The sequence below is a fragment of the Cydia splendana genome, chromosome 9 (genome assembly GCF_910591565.1).
Source record: "Cydia splendana chromosome 9, ilCydSple1.2, whole genome shotgun sequence".
In the NCBI taxonomy this organism is placed as follows: domain Eukaryota; kingdom Metazoa; phylum Arthropoda; class Insecta; order Lepidoptera; family Tortricidae; genus Cydia; species Cydia splendana.
In genome coordinates this window covers 16,439,636-16,446,402 of record NC_085968.1, presented here as the reverse complement: position 1 = coordinate 16,446,402, position 6,767 = coordinate 16,439,636, and positions in this window count along the sequence as shown.

Below are 6,767 nucleotides of genomic sequence, written 5' to 3'. Positions count from 1 at the left end.
CAGATTTTCATGTCAACACATTCTTTATTATACAGATTTCCATGTCTACACATTCCTAAAACTACAGACTTTAATGTCTACAGATTCCTAATCACATTTCAACTAATTTCCTGTTTTATTATAAATTATTGTATATATAACCGCTTATTTAGATCGTTGTCTAAGTACTCACATCACAAGCCTTTATGAGCTTACCGTGGGGCTTAGTCAATTTGTGTAAGAATACCCTATAATATTTATTTATATTTATATAAATACTTTTTAATTTAACCCAATGTTTTTATTCGGTACAGTCAGCAAAGAAAGTGGTCTGCCACTTATCGACTCTATTGGTCAAGTAATAGAGTCGGTAAGTGGTAGACCACTTTCTTGGCTGACCGTACAATCGAGTTCATTAATACATGTATGAGCAATACCGAGGTTTCAAAAATATCTTTACACTTTTATGACATTGACAATAAGGTGCAAAAGTTTACATACTTTGCATTTTGCTGCTCATATATTTATGAACTCGACTGTACCTAGGTGCTAATCACGAAAAATCTGTTGAGGAGGGTAGAGAATCTGTAGTATTGCGTATAAGGAATCAGTCGTATTAGGAATCTGTAGAATTGGGAAGCTATAGAATTAGGAATCTGTAGTGTTGGGAAGCTATAGAATTGGGAATCTGTAGTATTGGGAAGCTATAGAATTGGGAATCTGTAGTGTTGGGAAGCTATAGAATTGGGAATATGTAGCATTGGGAATCTGTAGCATTGTGAATCTGTAGATTTGGAATTCTGTAGTATTGGGAATCTGTTGACATGTTCATAATTCGTGTACTTTACTTATTCAATTATTTCTATAATATTCAACGCATTTCACTACAACTTAAAGTTATACGGCATGACGATGTTTGTTTTTTATTGATTTCAGTAAAAAGTTGCGAGGAAGTAAGTAACACAATTTGTAGCCTTCAGGCAGTTCCTAAAATGCACAGTGAATACTGATTTTTCCACACCGAGCTCTAGCAATGAATATAAATCAATAAAACGATGCCGCTGAATTTACGAAGTAAAATGTTTAATTCACTTCTGCAAATGAAGGGGTTTTGGGTGAAAATATAGGTCATGTTTGTTTTGATGTTAACCCATCGGACATGCTATGAGTTTAACCACGGAATAGATAACAGAAGGCACTAATAATAGATAGTAATACAATATTTTTTGTGGTAGGGCTGTTAGACGGTGCGCTCCGGGGGCAACAGTAAGTCATCTCTTGGTTTCCAAGTAATTTCTTACAGGTGCTGCCAATGTGCTGTCGTGGAGGGGGTTAGGAGGGTTCCGCACAGCGTGCCTTCTCAATGAGAGAGAGCCCACCGGAGTGCGTGCTGGAGGTAGGCTTTTGGGCCGGGCGGCTGCGGTCGCAGATGGGGCCTTTGAGCCGGGCGCCTTGGGGCGCGTGAGAGCACGGGACCTGTATACAACTGCAGTCCCCGTAACTGTCTAGGCAGAGGGCCTATAATGATGGCCGGTTTCCACTAACTAAATCTCAACATATCAGTATCACTTTGATTTTGATGTCGATCGTTTCAGCATAATGTATATTATATTCTAGATTTATAGATTACGCTTTAAAAAAAATGCAATACAAAAAATATTATTTTGAAAATATAGTTATGTCATACATACTATGTCATAACATACTAAAAAAACATGGAGGATGGAAAATGTTTAGAAGTGGAAAAACGTTTTCTCTTTTTGTACTGACGAGTAGGTACCTACGTGCTATACTTCCTTCTTAAAGCAAGAATTCAATAAAGCGTAATAAAGTTAACACAAAGCGATTCAATTCAAATTTCAGCCAACTGAGATGAATGAGAGAACGGTCGATTAAATGCCATTTCCTGGAACTTCAGTTCAGAAATTGAAAGCCGTTCGATGTAGCATTCAACTTCTGACGATCGGAGAAATTTTGATCTCTGTAATCAGATTGGCTTTTAAAGCTATTTCTTCGCACTAATTGCTGAGTCGCAATTTTTACAGCATTTTAGCAACTTGTCTCGAATAGTAATTACTACTGACTGACGCATAAAGGTTACATTCAGATGGCACCGGCAACAGCGTTGCTGTTGCAGTGTTACTGCTGGCCGCGTAGACAACATGCCAATTGCTTACGCTCCGTAGCGATCGAAACGCCACTGTCACTATCGCACTAATATGGAAGATTGATAGAGAAACACAAAGCGTTTCGTTGTCGTAGCGATAGCGATTGTCACCTTGGCTTAGGCCGGCTGAAGCACTGACGCGGGCGATGACAATGATACTGTAAATTTCCTTGATAAATTACGTTGCTGCTGTTCCCTTTGCTGAATTAGTGTCGCGATAAGAACGTTAGATCCGTCACTCATTTTTTACAGTGATATCGCCCGCCTCAGCCCAGCAGCAGTAACGCTGTAGGTAATGTTGCTGCAAGAAAACGTGAATGTATCGAAACATTGATATTGAATTCTACGTTAGTGTCAACAGGCGTGCCTGTCCACGTAGGAAGCCGGAGCGGTGCTGCAATAGTAGACACATAAAACGTTTACGATTCAAAGCTACCATAGTACAGCTTTTCGCTACATTTCAGAGTAGCTTGCTAAGTATTTTAAATTTATTAAGACATATTTACCTACTCAGCCGTATCGTTTTATTTTCGTGCGATAGTTATTTCATAAACATAGAGAAACAATAAAATAAAGCTTAACAGTTGTGACCGTTTCAACAATGCAATGCAGTGCACTAGCTCAAGCAATAAAGCCAATAAAGTTCCCCTTTTATTGCACTTCAATTACTTATAATTATACTGCCGGAGTGATTACATTTTCATCCAGTTCTCTAGCGTGTTACGCATATTGATTTATTGATGTTACATATTGGCATCTTGTTTGTTTGTTTTGCGGTGGGAGGGTGGGAACATTAATTGCATGTAAAAAAAATACTCAAGTAAGTATAACGGGTTAGCACTGACTAGCACGTTATCTTTTCGCGGATTGGCAAAGTAAAATTTTGGTTTTAATTAATATAGATTTCCGCAATATAACGCCTGAATCTATTCACTATATTGACGAATACTATAAGTACTATTGACAGCCACGCATTGACGGGGGTATTCAGAAAAAATAGTACCATTTACTTTTGTTCGAAAAACCATCAACTTTAGGGTTATTTAGACCCAGAATCTGAGATAAAGAAAAAAAGTCACCCCAAGTTTTCATATAAATTTTAGGTGTCAGTTTTGTGACGGTTCATATAAAATGTATGTGAAAATGCGTCACAAAACTGTCATTTTTTCAGAACAATTTTTTTTTAATCTATAGTCCTCTTCATTCTGAATAGAAATAACCCAACATTTTATGGATTTTCGAAAAAAATAAATGGTAGGTAAGTTTTAAGTGAAAATGCCCTGACACATTTCGAACGTTGAGTAAGTAAAACGGCATCATAAGTAACGAATCAGACTACGCGTCAGCATTCACTAATAGCTTAACGAAGAAAGACATGACGTAGAACAATTAGACTGTAGCAGACAATTGAATAAGTAAAAAACTTAGCTAAATCTCCTGTTGAATGTGTGAGTGAAGTGTTTGAATAGACGTTCCAATTTTGAAATTTATAATATAACGGGTTTGCAAACTAATTGTTTGCTTATATTTCAAATTTGATTATCCCTGACCACTAACGATTCTAAGTATGATGATAAGATATAAATAGTTGTCGATTTCGAGTAATTGTCTTGGTACTTTTTGCGTTGTTCCCGAATATACGATATAATAGTTTATTTATTTAAACTTTATGGCACAAAAGAAAACTTATATAGTTCAGTCATATCATCAGTCATCGTAGCACTGTTCGAAGATACCAATTTGTGTGCTATCCATGCTACGCGCGTCACGATTATGCCAAAGGATATTCAGCTAGCGAGGAGGGTTCAAGGAGAACGTGCGTGAAGAAGAAATAGCTGCTAATGTAAATATATTTAAGTAAGAAGTGTATCTCTGACAAAGCCCTTTTCAGGGCTGCATTTAAAAAAGAAAAAAAAAGGGTATTGATGCTGACTGTATATTTAAGCTTTTGATATCTGTCATAAGTTGAGCAACTCGCCTTGGCGCCACTTGCACCATCATACTAACCCGGGATTAACCGGTTAAACCGTTAACCCAGTATCAAATTGTACTGGTAACCATGGTAACCCCGGGTTAGTGAATGGTGTAAGTAGCCCTTAGTACAGATGTGCAAGTTGCGGAAAGTTTCCCAAAAGTTGGAAAAGTTCTCGGAAATTTCTTGAACTTTTTTATGTTTCGGAAGCTTTCAATCCCCATACAAAAATGTGAGAAGTCACTGAAACATTCCTGTGTGGAAAATTTCGCAATTTTGGAAAGTTTCCTCCGGCACATCGTCAGTAGCCCTTAGCGTATTATACGGTAACTTTAACCTGAAAAGAGGGCTCAACCTATAATAAGAAGTTATAAGCTGAAAACTCAATGCAAACTGATCACTTTTAGTACGCTATAGTGAAGTTCTGGGTCAAACAGATCACTGTGTTATGTCTTTCCTGTAGACATACACAAGAGTTAAGGGCTATAAAGGTTAATTTTCTTATTTAACTCTTATCCACGTGAAAAGGTCCTCCTTTTATTTAGAGAACTATGATAAAATCATTGCTTACATGCCCACAAGCTGTTAACTATTGCCCACAGGAGAGAAAAATGTGCTGTTCGCGATAACACGCTAGTTTTCTCTCCTGTGGGCAATAGTTAACAGCTTGTGGGCATGTAAGTAATGATTTTATCATAGTTCTCTAGATAAAAGGAGGACCTTTTCACGTGGAAAAGGGTTAAATAAGAAAATTAACCTTTATAGCCCTTAACTCTTGTGTATGTCTACAGGAAAGACATAACACAGTGATCTGTTTGACCCTTCTATACAAGTCTCTAGCTTATTATCTCTCATTCCGAGGTGAAACCCTTTAACATATAGGTAATGGGAAAGTTAAATTACTACGTATTTTATTGACAAAGCGTTACGGTAAGGTAATTCTATAGTACGTAATATAATATACGTTTAAGTATTGACATTTGTATTTTTGATTGTTTTGTTTTTACTTTTGTATTTGATATTATAATTTTTTTTATTTATCTTTGATCTCAGGTAAGGTTTTTTACATTATGGATAAGAAAGTAAAATATAAAAACACATACAAAATATAACCCATTATACAAAATCTAACCTAGAGTGCCGCCAGCAGCGGGGCAGGGCCTTATTTTAATTTAGTGTGTACTTTTAATTTAATTTTTATTGTCATTTTTGATATTAGAAATATTGAAGTATAATTGTCGACGATTTGGTTGCCAAACAAGGCCCCCCACCCCCCGCTTCCCCAACGTCTATTCGGCAATCTGCTGAGTGGCGGACGTTATCCATTTGTTTAACTGGTTAATTGTACATCAATAGATTGTAGATGGCTTTATATAATATAGAGCTGCAATTTAATAAAACTGACTAACTCATCTTACTAAGGAAATTGCGCATCAGAAAGTATTATGAGAAAGATTGCGCGTTCAGTAAATTGATGACTGAATTCGTCAGATTAGTAGTTAGTTTTTTTAGTGTTTTGTTGTTAAAAAATGTTGTGCATGGTCATCGTAGGTTTCACATTCACACTTACAAAAGTATGAAATTTTGAAAGCAGGCAAGCTTAAGAACAGGGTCTACTTTGCAGCCGTATTAGAACAATGAGATACTTACGTCAAATAGGTACTAGATATTGACACTGACATATCCGATCCATATCGTTTCAATATCTAGTATTTGACGTATCTCATTGTTCGAATACGGCTGTTGGTACAATAAGCTGACATGCCCTTGCCACTTTTAAATACCTTCAATTAACGAGAATAGCTCCACCAATAAAACTATTTTAAAGTACTTACCGACACGCAAGCAAAAAGTACCTAGAAAAAGAAAAGGCCTTATTTAAATGTCGAACAGATAACAAATAACGCTAAAACTAAAAGCATTTTCACTATAGCAGCTGCTCCCAAACAACGTACTATCCTTGGTATTTCTAAGTTGAGTCTAAGCATCTTAAAACTTTTAATTGATTGAATGGTTCTAGTTTATTTGGGGGTTCTTACTTGTAACAAAATTTGCTAAGGGCCATTTGCACCATCCCACTAACCCGGGGTTAACCGGTTAAACCTTGAGTTACCATGGTTACCAGTACAATTCGACACTGTGTTAACGGTTTAATCGGTTAACCCCGGGTTAGTGGGATGGTGCAAGTGGCGCTAAGAAGATTAAGTATTGAACAGGGACACTATATATTAATATTTTATTTTTACGAAAGAGGAACGCTTTTCTCAGACTAATTATTTTTTTGTGTTTTTAGTAAATATGTGAACACAAACTTTGTTTCTTTAACTACTTAGGCAATAACAAAATGCCCAATTTTAAACAAGCCGCTTCCTGGTTATATATGCATTATGGTAAGCATTACATATATTTTATGTAATGCTTTAGCATTTACTATTAGCATTTTTTCGTTAATATAACAACAAATATTACAATTGATCGAATTAAAACAATCGTTTCAAGCTGAGAAAAGGAATAGGTAAATAAAATAATAAGTACGTACCCTCTTATATGTTTTTGAATAGGTATAGTTTATTTTTCCTTGACCAACCGGTCAAGAAATGCGTAAAACGTTTAAAAAAATACTTATACTAAACGTTTACAAAGTTTCTT